The sequence below is a fragment of the Neovison vison genome, chromosome 7 (assembly GCF_020171115.1).
Source record: "Neovison vison isolate M4711 chromosome 7, ASM_NN_V1, whole genome shotgun sequence".
Lineage (NCBI taxonomy): Eukaryota > Metazoa > Chordata > Mammalia > Carnivora > Mustelidae > Neogale > Neogale vison.
Window position 1 is genome coordinate 128,096,448 of NC_058097.1, and position 13,861 is coordinate 128,110,308.

At 39.2% G+C, this 13,861-nt stretch overlaps 1 pseudogene; it reads right to left on the bottom strand.

Annotated features, from left to right (window-relative positions):
• Positions 1–320: 320 nt before the first annotated feature.
• On the bottom strand, positions 321–13,044 carry LOC122913472 (annotated as a pseudogene).
• Between the last annotated feature and the right edge of the window lie 817 nt (positions 13,045–13,861).

Consider the following 13,861-nt stretch of genomic DNA (forward strand, 5'->3'; position numbering starts at 1 on the left):
TTTCCTTCAGTCATTTCCTTCAACTGGCTTCTCAGAAGTTATCATTGAGGAGGAGCATCGTGAGAGTCCTCTCACAGTTCAGCACTGGGGCACCTCTCAAGCTCTGGGGCACCTGAGTGGCTCAGTCTATTAAGCATCTGCCTTCGGCTCAGGTCATGATCTCAGGGTTCTGGGATCAAGTCCAAGACAGGCTCCCTGCTCAGTGGGAAGCCTGCTTCTCCCTCTCCTCACCACTCATGCTCTCTCTTGCAATTATGCCTCTCTCTCAAATAAATAAATACAATCTTTATTAAAAAAAATAAATAAATAAAGGTAAAGCACTATTCTGAGAAGCAGAACATTCCACTTCCCATACAACCTTCCCTTCCACCCATTCTGCCCATTCCTGGGTCTTTCTCTTTTTCAGGAATTCCAGTGACTATAGCTTCTGCTGTAGTTAACAGAGAGGCCACTCCAGCAGCATCCAAGGAAGCAATTCTTGCAACCTTATTTGGATCAATGGTTCCTTTTCCTACCATATTCACAAAGTCTTCAAGCATAGTGTCATAACCAGCTTCTGAGGAGCTCTCCATAATTTTCTCAACTATCAGTGATCCTTCAACACCTGCATTCTTAGCAATGGTCATTGCAAGAATTTTGAGTGTTCTCTTAATTTCTACACTGATTTTTGATCTTCATTAGCTGGAGTTATCGAACCCAAGGTGAGAATACAGTGAAGCAGGGCACAACCCCCTCCCAGAGCGATGCTTTTTCAACAGCAGCTCGTATACCCTTGAGGGTATCTGTAACTCTGTCTTTCATTCACTTGATGTCTTTCAAGTGATGTCTTTCATCACTTGTTCCACCAGACTTCAACAAAGCTACTCCGAGTTTCTCCAGATATTCATTCAACTTTTCCTTTTCATATTTTCTAGTTATGATATCTAATTGCTCAGTGATTTCCTTGAATACATTTTTCAGTTTGAGCCTTCTCACCTTTTCATTTTAAGAGCATGGTATCATCATTGGTCACAAAGACCTCTCCAACTTTTTCTAAGTTGTGAGGTCAGGTCTTCTGCAAACACTGCACCACCAGTAGCAATAGTCATGTCTTTAAGCTGCTTCTTTCTATTGTCACCAAAACCTGGAGCTTTGACTGCAATAACCTGAAGACCAACTTCTAGCCTACTCAAAACAAGTATATTCAGAGCTTCTCCATTAACATCTTCAGCAATTATGACCAAGGACTTACAGGAAACATTGGCAATTTTAAGAGCAGGTATGATGGACTGAACACTAGAGATTTTCTTTTCACTCAATAGAACACAGGCATCTTGAAATTCACATTGCTGACCTTTTGATGTATTAGTAAAGTGTAGAGAAATATAATCTTGATCAAATTTCATGCCTTCAGTAATTTCTATTATTCTATATAATACTTCTATTATTCTAAACACAATCATTTGTGTTTTTTCTATCCTTTACTGAGATGACACCCTTTCTTCCAAACTTTTTCATTGCATCAGAAATGGTATTGCCAATTTGTCTCCATTTATAAAATCATAGCACCCCTGAGCAATTTCTTCAGGGATTGTCAATGAAGACTGCTTCTTAAGTTCAGCAGTTCCAGGATCAACAGCTAACATCACACGTCTCCTGATTTCCACAGGATTAGCACCTTTAATCTTCTCAAAGCCTTCCTTGGCAATGGAGTGTGTCAGGACAGTAGTGGTAGTGGTGCCATCCCCAGTCTCTTCAAAATTGTTATTGGCAACATCTTAAAGAACAAGTTTAGCACGACTATTTTTATATTTATCTTTTAAGTCCATTGTCTTTGTGACAGTCACAACATTTCTTGTTACTTTGGGATTTTCCAACTCTGTTCAGTAATCACTGTTTTTCCCTTTGGCTCCATAGTAAGGGCTACAACATTGGCTAAAAGGTCTATACCTTAAAGCATTAAGGCTCAAGCATTTGCACCAAATTTTATGCCTTTGGCATAGCCCTAAGTGAGATGAGGAGCCAGTGCTCTGGACACTGGCCTAATTTGGTGAAAAACTGTGGGTAACAGAAGTACTTGTGAGGGCAGTGGCAGGGCTTGTGGAGGGTGAGTAGGCCATTGGAGGTGAGTAGAGGGTTCTTTGCCATCATCTTAATCTGACAGAAACAATTTCACTATGAAATCTCTAGGGGGAACCTGGTGGCTCAGTGAGTTAAGCCTCTGCCTTTGGCTCAGGTCATGATCTCCGGGTCCTGGGATCAAGCCCTGCATTAGGCTCTCTGCTCAGCAAGGAGCCTGCTCCCCCCACCCCCACTGCCTGCTGCTCTGTCTACTTGTGATCTCTGTCTGTCAAATAAAATCTTAAAAAAAAAAAGAAAAGGAAAATCTGGGTAAGTATCTAATATCTATATATATTTTCCCAAAAAACTGTCCCTAACTTCCTACAAATTAGTTAATACCTCTCTTTGGTGATCTTGATATGGAGTCCTCTAATGTAATTTTCAAGAAAATTTTCTTGAGATGCTTACAGTGCAACTCACTAACTTTATTTAAGTAGCACAGAGACAGGACCTGTGGGCAGAAAGAGTTGCACTTTTTACTGTGAGAGGCTGGTTCTTATATGCTTAGTAATCAAAGGGTAAGGGGTATGCAGTGAGTATCAGATTACAAAAGTTTCTTCAAATTTCTTTGAATTTCTACTTATAAAATTACTTTTGTAAGATTCCTCTGGTGCTTATCATTCAGGTCAACATTAACTACCAGTGAAGCATACAGGTAATTATAAGACCTTTAAAGAATGTAGAAACCAGCACTTATTTTATTCTTATCAAAACTATGCAGACTTTAGTTCAGCCTTCTATGATAAGAGTAAACATTTTCCTGCTTCTGTCCCTCATATTCCTAATATTGTATTAAACACATTTCACAATAGTTAGGTTTAATTACCCATCTCCCTCATTAGAGAGTGTGTTTCTTGATGGCTAAAATAGTCAGTCTCAAGTCCTTAATCATGATTATACTCTGTTTGGCTTACATAGATTTGCCACATAGTAGGTGCTCAATAGAAGTTCAATTTAAAAATGAATGAACCAATTTCTGAATTATATTGGTAGAGATTTTTAGCTCTAGTAAATATTGATATTTCAGTTTCAAAAACTGAAATAACACAATTCATGTGGTCTGATCAAGACTTACATGAGGGTGCTCTTGGGCAGCTCAGTGGGTTAAGCATCTGCCTTAGGATCAGGTCATGATCTCAGGGTCCATGGATGGAGCCCTGCATTGGGCTCCCTGCTCAGTGGGGAGTCTGCTTCTCTCTCTCCCTCTGCCTGCCACTCCCTCTCCTTGTGTTCTCTCCCTCTTTATCAAATAAATAACTAAACTCTTAAAAAAAAAAAAGATGAAGAAAATCAACAAACAAACAAACAAAAGACTAACATAACTCATTATGTAGAATTTCCCTCTTTAGTTTCTCTAGGGCTCACTTGGTCCTGCTCCAGATTTTTATCTGTCCATGTTACTGATCCATGAATACTTTGTAATATAACTTCAGCCTGTGTTAACTCTCTCATCCTTAACCTGCCATAGCACATGGGGTTTCCAACAAACAACTTAGGGCTTGATATTCATGATGCTGTGTTATTTTAAATATGTATTTTCATGTGGGTGGATGTATTTTTTAGTATAGATGTCAGGAAAAACGAGTCAGATTGAGTACTGAGTATTTCCACCAAATATTCCAAGTAGAATGCTACAGAATTGTATTGAGTGGTAGTATTAACTTCATCATTAGACACATTCGAAATCCAGCTTACTGTATTAAGACACATGAAAATCTCCTGAGCCTCACTTATCCTGTATAAAACTAGGGGAAAAATAGTACCTGCAGTTCAGAGTTGTCTGAGAAATTAAATAATATAATGAATATAATGCATGTGGTACTCTGTACCACACAAATGACAACCAATGTTAGGTTCCTTTCTCCCACTTTTTTCCCATTTTAAAAGGTCTCTTCAGATAGCCTTTGTGGTAGGAAAAGGCAAAATAAGTATTGTTGATTTTCTGTTTTTATTTTAACTTTTTCCTTTGGCTCTACACATATTGAATTATTGATATTCTCCTCACTTTTATTATTCCTCTCAAAACTTTATATCAAATGTGCTCACTGTGTCTCTGACTGGAGCTGGGCCAGAGTGAATGTGTGGGAGACTCAGGTTCTGTTCTTCCTGCTGTTGTTCCTTCAGTATTTCTTTCTTTGAACAGATTCTCATGATTTATCTCATTTGTACTCCGTGTTCTTATAGTTCTCTTTTCCATCTCTTCATTTATCTTTTTAGGTGCCTAAAACACCTCCTACCACAGCCCAAACTTTTTCACAGCTTTCTCTCAGCATGTACCCTTCATTTGCAAACAAGGAAAAATACTTTGATTTTCAAAAAAAAAACAACGAAGCAGTGTAAGTCACAGGAAAACTACCTTATAGCTCCTGATCTTGCTCAGAGGCACCAGACTTAGACTGACTGAGCAGCCCCAGTCCTTTCCACAAGGCCAGTTAAATGTTAATCTCCAAAATATTTCAAAGGCATGTTGTCTTAACTACATTGCGCTGAAATTTCCTGACTTTTACGTAAAGGCAAATTAAAGGACTTGAGATTTTTCTTGGTTTTCAATTTTTGAAGATCTTTAAAATTATGCTCTGAAAATTGAGAAGACACAAAGTGGGTAAGAGAAATTTTGTTGCTGGAGAGGGATGTGATTTCAAAAATTGGGCAGAGAAAATCTATTAAAAAATATTTCTATTTGTTGCCATGTATGTTATTATAACTCTGCAGTCTCGTTATTTTTACATTTTACTCTCCCAGGAGATGTTATTTCCAGTAAAGACAGAAAATACAACATATTAAGCACAGTTAGCATGTGTAATGGAACAGGAAAAAAAAAATTTAGCCCCTACAAGGGCTTCCATTGATATGACATATGACATACACTCATTTCCCTCCATACCACCCTGTTATTATGTTCCTACTACCAAATGTGACTCATAATAAGTGATCAAAAATCATTATTGAACGACTGAATCAATGAACTTCAAGAATTTGTTACTATATTAAGAATTGGCATTAAGCCACAATAAGCCTTCTTACTTATGTGTATTTTAGGAAACTTTACCAAAATATTAGTAGAGTTTTGTTTTGTTTTTTTAAAGCACTTTGGAAGTTCCTAAAGGAAAAAAATTGAATTAGTCAGAAGCAGCTAGTTGAGGCTTTGTTTTAGATATAAGTTATAAATAGTAGCAATAAAACCTAGAAAAGTTGGCAATGTCTCTATGACTTTTATCACTTTAGATATTTACTCATTTTTTGTCCCTGACTGCCCTGTAACTTCAGCAACATCAGAGTAAAGGAAATTTACTCTCACCTGCTGTATGCCAGACTTTTTTTTTTTTTTTTTATGTAAGCCATAAGAAGTCCACAGATTGTACAAACATTATTTAAAATGGCACCATGCTGACCCTACACACTGACTTACAGCCTCTTTTAGGAGTGTAGTTACTGTCCTACCGGGATGCCTTAGAAGGCCACATACAAACCACAAAGGCTGAAAGTGGCCCATTGCAAAGCATAGCAAATTACTTATAGTTAATAAATATGTTCACTTAGCAAAATGAGATCCCAAGTTTAAAAAAAAAACAAAAAACACAACGTTCCTTTCATACTCAGTTCCATTCCAAAACTCAAAAAGGAGTAAAAGTGTAAATTTTTATGCAGTTGAAATCTCTAGGTTTAATGATGTCTTAAACTACTTTTCTTAATAATTCAAAAAATTACAAGTGAAAGATAAACAATTACATGTAGAAAATCTACTTGGGAAAAAACAAGAAATGTTCATGTAAGTTATAATTTAAAAATAAAATATAGAGAATAGATACCAATTTAAATGTTTTTATTCCCTTGAGGTTAAAAAGCTACCTTCTATAAATATAACTAGTATAATTGAAATAAAAGCATAGTATCAAAATTTGGTAGTGTTTTCATATGTAAATAGTGTTTCCATATACTAACACTAACAAAAGAGCAGAAAGAAAATTAAAAAAAAAACAAAACTCCATTTATAATTCTACCAAAGAATAAAATACCCAAGGAGGTTAAAGACCTGTATCCTGAAAACTATAAAACATTGATGAAAGAGATTGAAGATGATACAAACGGAAAGGTATTCCATGCTCATGGATTGGAAGAATTAATGTTATTAAAATGCCCATACTATAAACATTAGGGCACAGATGGCCCTTCTTTTCACAACATCTGTATCTTTGGGGTAAATACCCAGGAGTGCAATTGCAGGGTCATAGGGAAGTTCTATTTTTAATTTTTTGAGGAATCTCCACACTGTTCTCCAAAAAGGCTGCACCAACTTGCTTTCCCACCAACAGTGGAAGAGGGTTCCCCTTTCTCCACATCGCCTCCAACACATGTTGTTTCCTGTCTTGTTAATTTTGGCCATTCTAACTGGTGTAAGGTGATATCTCAATGTGGTTTTAATTTGAATCTCCCTGAGGGCCAGTGATGATGAACATTTTTTCATGTGTCTGATAGCCATTTGTATGTCTTGATTGAGAAGTGTCTGTTCATATCTTCTGCCCATTTTTTGATATAATTGCCTGTTTTGTGTGTGTTGAGTTTGAGGAGTTCATTATAGATCCTGGATATCAACCTTTTGTCTGTACTGTCATTTGCAAACTATGGAAAGAACCAAGATACCCTTCAATGGACGAATGGATAAGGAAAATGTGGTCCATATACACTATGGAGTATTATGCCTCCATCAGAAAGGATGAATACCCAACTTTTGTAGCAACATGGATGGGACTCGAAGAGATTATACTGAGTGAAATAAGTCAAGCAGAGAGAGTCAATTATCATATGGTTTCACTTATTTGTGGAGCATAACAAATATCATGGAGGACATGGGGAGTTAGAGAGGAGAAGGGAGTTGGGGTAAATTGGAAGGGGAGGTGAATCATGAGAGACTATGGACTCTGGAAAACAATCTGAGGGGTTTGAAGTGGCGGTTGGGGGAGGTTGGGGAACCAGGTGGTGGGTATTATAGAGGGCACGGATTGCATGGAGCACTGGGTGTGGTGAAAAAATAATGAATACTGATATGCTGAAAATAAATAAATTAATTTAAAAAATGCCCATACTATCCAAAGCCATCTACAGATTCAGTGCAATACCTATCAAAACAAATAGCATTTTTCACAAACTAGAAAAAATAATAGTAAAATTTGTGTGGAACCACATATGACCCTGAATAATCAAAACAATGTTGAGAAAGAACAAAGCTAAAGGGATCAGGATCACAGATTTCAAGATAGACTACAAAGCTCTGGTAATCAACAGTATGTTACTGACATAAAAATAGACACATTGGTCAATAAAACAGAATTGAGTCTAGAAATAAATCTATACTTATATGGTTAGCTAATCTACAACAAAAAAAGTAAGAGTTTGCAATGGGAAAATACAGTTTCTTTATTAAGTAGTGCTCGGAAAACGGGACCACTTTCTATAACACCATACACAAAAAAAACTAAAAATGGATTAAAGATCTAAATGTGAGATCTGAAAGTATAAAAATCCTAGCAAGAAACATAAGCAATAATTTCTCTGATATCAGCCATAACAACATTTTTCTAGATATGCCTTCTTAGGCCAGAGAAACAAAAGCAAAAATAAACTATTGGGACCATGTTAAAAGAAAAAGCTTTTGTACAGTGAAAGAAACCATCAACAGAATAAAAAAGGCAATCTGCTGAATGGGAGAAGATATTTGCAAATGAGATATATCTGATAAGGGGAAATGTCCAAAATGTATAAAGAATTTGTACAACTCAACATCATAAAAACAAATCAATTTAAAAATGGGTAGAGAACCTAAATAAGCATTTTTCCCAAGAAGACATACAGATGGCCAACAGACTGCATGAATGATGTACAACATCACTAACCATCAGGAAAATGCAAATCAAAACCACAATGATACATAGCTTTCCACATATCAGAATGGCTAAGATCATAAAGACAAGAAATAAGTGTTGTTGAGGATGTAGAGAAAAGGAACATGTATATACTGCTGGTGGGAATGTAAATTGATACAACCAATGTAGAAAACATTACGGAGGTTCCTCAAAAAATTGAAAGTGGAAATACCAAATACCAATACTTCCACTACTGGGTATTTGCCAAAAGAAAATGAAAACACTAATTCAAAAAAGTATATTTACCCTTCTGTTTATTGGAATTATTTATAATAGCTAAGATGTATGAGTGTCTAAGCATCTATCCAATCAATAAATGGATAAGGATATTATTGATAGTATGGGCATTTTAATAATCACTATGGAGGGGTGCCTGGGTGGCTCAGTGGGTTAAAGCCTCTGCTTTCAGCTCAGGTCATGATCCCAGGGTCCTGGGATCAAGCCCCACATCAGGCTCTCTGCTCAGCAGGGAGCCTGCTTCCTCCTCTCTCTTTGCCTGCCTCTCTACCTACTTGTGATCTCTGTCTGTCAAATAAATAAATTTGAAAAAAAAATTACTATGGAATGGATAAGGAAGAGTAATTTTTTCATGGCATATACATATGGTATATGTGTTAGGGTCCGTGATCAAAGGAACGAGACTGATACAAAGCGAAGGTCAAGCAAAGCTTTATTTCGCGCCAAGCATCATGAATCGCACTGACCGGTCAGGGCTTTCTTTTATAAAAGATGACAACTTTGACCCCGGCGAGCCTACTCCCAATGAGGTTGCTGACATCTAGGTCGTTTCTCACTGTGTCACTGCTGAGGGTCCTGGAGTGCGGGGCAGGGCCGCTGGCACCGCAGGCGTCAAGGGACCGCTGACAACTGGACCGCAGATGTCTCAGGACCGCAGGCGTCGAGGGACCGCTGACAACTGGACCGCAGACGACTGGACTGCTGGGCCGCCGGAGGCTGCAGGCTGCAGGCGATGGCTCGGGGCCGCCGCCGGAGGCTGGAAGCTGCAGGCGGCGGTGCTCGGGGCCGGAGGCTGGAAGCTGCAGGCGGCGGTGCTCGGGGCCGGAGGCTGGAAGCTGCAGGCGGCGGCGCTCGGGTCCGCCGCCGGAGGATGGAAGCTGCAGGCGGCGGCGCTCGGGTCCGCCGCCGGAGGCGGCAGGCGGCGGCGCTCGGGGCCGCCGCCGGAGGGTGCAGGCGGCGGCGCTCGGGGCCGCCGCCGGAGGCTGGAAGCTGCAGGCGGCGGCGCTCGGGGCCGGAGGCTGGAAGCTGCAGGCGGCGGCGCTCGGGGCCGCCGCCGGAGGATGGAAGCTGCAGGCGGCGGTGCTCGGGGCCGCCGCCGGAGGCTGGAAGCTGCAGGCGGCGGCGCTCGGGGCCACCGCCGGAGGCTGGAAGCTGCAGGCGGCGGCGCTCGGGGCCGCCGCCGGAGGCTGGAAGCTGCAGGCGGCGGCGCTAGGGGCCGCCGCCGGAGGCTGCAGGCGGCGGCGCTCGGGCCGCCGCCGGAGGCTGGAAGCTGCAGGCGGCGGCTCGGGGCCGCCGGAGGCTGGAGGCTGGACCGCAAAACGCGGTTATAGCTCTTACAAGAGCTGTTACAGCTCTTCTATACACCGTTGACTCCCCTGCTCTTCTGCGACTTCCACCGCTCTCCGCTCCACTTCACCGCTCTCCGCCGACTTCACCGCTCTCCGCCGACTCCATCCCTCCTGTAGCAGCCGCTGCTCTCCTGCAGCAGCCCCCGGCCCTCCTGCAGCAGCCGCTGCTCTCCTGCAGGAGCCCCCGGCTCTCCTGCAGGAGCCCCCGGCTCTCCTGCAGCAGCCCCCGGCTCTCCTGCAGCAGCCCCCGGCTCTCCTGCAGCAGCCCCCGGCTCTCCTGCAGCAGCCCCCGGCTCTCCTGCAGCAGCCCCCCTTGGCAGCCTGGCAGAGCAACCTTTATGGGGGTGGTTAAGCCCCGCCCATACACAGGTGGCCAATTGAATTCCAACCTTCCCAGTGGATATACATACGACCTACTGATTGGATGACTCCACTCAGTCTGCCCCACCCTTACATATGTATATGCCATAAAAAAAGAATAAGAACATCTTAACTGACAAAACATGATGGACCTAGTGTATTATGCTAAGCGAAATAAATCAGACTGAAGAAGAGAAACACCATATGATTTCACTCATATATGAAATCTTAAAAAACAAACAAAAAACAGAATCAAACTTATAAATACAGAGAACAAACTGATAAACTGATGATTTCCAGAAAGGAGGTATGTGGAGGAAATGGGTAAAATGGATGATGCCACAGTTTTCCAATTATGGAAAGAATAAATCATGGGAATAAAAGGCACAGCATAGGGAATATAGTCCATGATAGTGTTGTATGGTGACAGATGATAGATTACTTGTGGTGAGCATCACATAACATATAAACTTGTTGAATCACTATGTCATATGCCTGACAATGATGTAACATTGTTTCCCAACTATATTCAAAACAAAATTTAAAATATAAGAGCACAGATTCTTATAGAAACCCAAAATAGCGTTCCACTTACAGGGTGAAAACAAGGATGTTTTATGATGAAGCGAATAAACTCGGGTGTACTCCAAAGGCTCACCACCAATAACAAAGACACCCCTACACTCAGAAAATTCCAAAAATTCAGTCTTCTTCCCAGGAAACTTGAACAAAAACAAGTCCAATTCTTTATCATAAAGTACTTTCTAAGAGATCTGTTGTGAGAGTAATGCTTTTAGAAGAGTGTGATATATAGGAGGCATGTAATAAATGATTAAAAAAAGAAAAAGAAAGAACATCACACTAGGATGGTAATCTGATGGATAGATGGCCAGGAATTCCTTCAATTTGATGATCCAGAAAATTAGGGCCTCATATTTTGTAACTTTATATAGCACAGAATTCTTTATACAGAACTAAAGTACACACCTGAGTGCTGATGTGACAATTACCCTAGAATAATGGTTTAAAAGACAAAGGCCTCAGTTCTGAGCTTTTCTGTCATGGTGGGTTTCTTATTTAATATTAAACTATATTGGCTGACAAGCTTGAGTATACATGATCAGAGCATTTTGTTCATTCATTTGTTTCCTTATCTAGTCTGCCTGTTTGCCTGTTTGGTTATAAACTGAAGCAACCCTGAACTGAGCCTAAGTTGCATTCCAACCAATCTTTGATTACATATAAGGTTTGTGACCTGGCTTGACTCATTGGCCTTTGTAATCATAATGGTTTACTTCCTATAAGATTTTAGTGGGGCTACTCCTAACTCTCTGAAACTTAGTTTCCTTATTCTGAAATAGATATATTTCTGCATTTGCCACAGGATATTTGTATTACACAAAACAATGCATAGTAAAGTGCTTGGAAAATAACAAGATAGTATATCATATATTATTATGCATATTTGCATATTAGTATACTACATTTACATATATTTGTATATTAGTACACTTATATATATATGGTAAAAGTTACATACATACAGTAAAAGTTACCTTGAAATTTTACTTTGAAATCCCTTAAAAACAAGTAAATCCAAAGACAGAAGACGGTCTAGTCTTCTAAGAACATGTAATCAAATAAAGAGAAAGAACATAAAATGAATAAATGTAGTATATTTTCTATTGTTGGATAAGAAATTGCTACATACTTAGCAGCTTAAAATAATACATATTTATTTTCTCAGTGTCTGTGGGTCAGGAAATGGCATAGCTTAGTTTGATGTTATCCCTAGGATCTCACAAGGCTGCAAACAATGTTATGCTATGAATGTGGTTTTCTCTGAGGATCACCAATAAAAAAATCTCCCAGGATCACTTGAGTTTTTGGCAGAATCAGTTTTCTTGTAAATTTAGGAATATGTGCTTCAGTTTCTGGGTAACTGGCTGCTCTCAGCTTCCAGAAGCTATGTGGATTTTCTTGCCAAATGGGCCTCCCATCTTAGGTAGCCCACTATATAGCAGTTTGCATCTTAACAACTAAAAAGAAGAAACAGATACTCCAGAAAATTAGTGCTAATACCTTACATGATACAATAACGTAATCAAGTACATATAATCATTTCCATCCTATCACTTTTGTCATATCCTTTTGGTTAGAAGCTGACAGGTTCTGCATATACTCAAAACCCAAAGGAATTACATGAAGGGTAAATACCAGTATTGGGGAATAATGGAGACCAACTTAAGAGTCTGTCTACCACACATAGTATGTCCTGGGCGTTCAGTATATGTTGTCTGTAGGGATTATTCCATGAAAACAATATGTGTTAGATGACTCCCCCCACCACTAAACAAATAAATTTGATTATATAGGTTGTCATGTTCCTCTGTGATCCAAGCTAATTTACTTCATATGAAAATGGTGCTCATCACAGTGTCAGGAATTCTTGTTCTTGTGCATATATTTCACATGCCCATATCTATAATAATAGGACACTCTTCAAGTTAAATACAAGGATTATGGAAGATATTTGATTGTTTTTCTGTTTTTAATAATAAGTCAAAAAATGTTATTAATTGGCTAATACAAGCTTAAACCAATATTATTGCATTTATTGAAAGAACTAACAAGCATTGATATTTCTACAAAAAATATTTTCACTGAAAAAAAACTTGTATTTTGTGACCAGATTTGATGTCTGATTTCCCTATGTCAGTAATCCAAGCAGACAGTCTTAATTCAAAAATATTTCTCAAACATAGATATACTACCAGAAGGACAAGCTATCATTTTCAGTTGGAAGTTATTATGGTTTTAGAACAATCTCAGAAAAGGGGAATGACAATAGAGTGTAATGAGCAACAAAGTAGGGAATGGGATAATAGAAAGGGCCCAGAAGATCTGGGGGTCAACTTCATATACATTAACTGAATTCTCACAATATCCCTACACGTTATTATATTTTCCATTTTCACTAAAACACCATCGGAACTCTAAGACTCCACACATCCTGCTCTGATTCAGCAGGCAGGTAATAATGAATGAGAATTCCCAGGCTTACCTTTGAAGCTCATGGCTTGCTCCTTTATTTATCCCCCTGTATTTTGTACTGGGATTCTGAAACCATGCACATCAAAATTACTTCTGGAATACACTAAAATGCAAATTCCTGGAAGCTGCCTCAAATTTTTAGGATGATAATTTGTAAAGGTGGTAATCCATAAATCTGCATTTTAAACAAGCACTTCAAGTAAATGTTATGCCAGTTGAGATCAAGGACACAGTACTCAATACTAAACTCACTGATTTAGATAAAGTTAACCTAGGCTCAATACCCATTTTCAAACAGTCATAGTTTAATTGTGAGGTAGGAAAGTCACAAATTCCCTTAGCCTTAGTTTTCAATACTTTTAATACACCTGACACTGCCTTCTAGCCCCCATAGTTACTGAAGTGAAGTCCACAAATAATCGTATTGCGCTTCTATTGTACAGGATGAGTAGTTTTTCTCTTACTGCTTTCAAAATTTTCTGTATTTGGTTTTCAGCATTTTAAAAATGATTTGTATCAGGGTGGATCAGTTTTCATCCACTGAACTGGAGGTCATTAAACTTCTGGATGTGCAGCTGAATGTCTTCCACCCAATTTGGGGGGTTTTCAGGCATTATTTTCTTGTAGATTTTTTCTGCTTCTTTCTCTTTTGCATCTCTGATAAAACCATTATGTATGTCTTTTTTCTTTTCTTTTCAAATTTCTATTTAATTCCTAGTTAGTTAATATATGGTGCAGTATTGTTTTTAGGAGTAGAGCTTAGTGATTCATCACTTACATATAACACTCAGTGCTGATTCTTTATTTTGCCAGTTAAATCTACTTTTGGTAAACAATTTT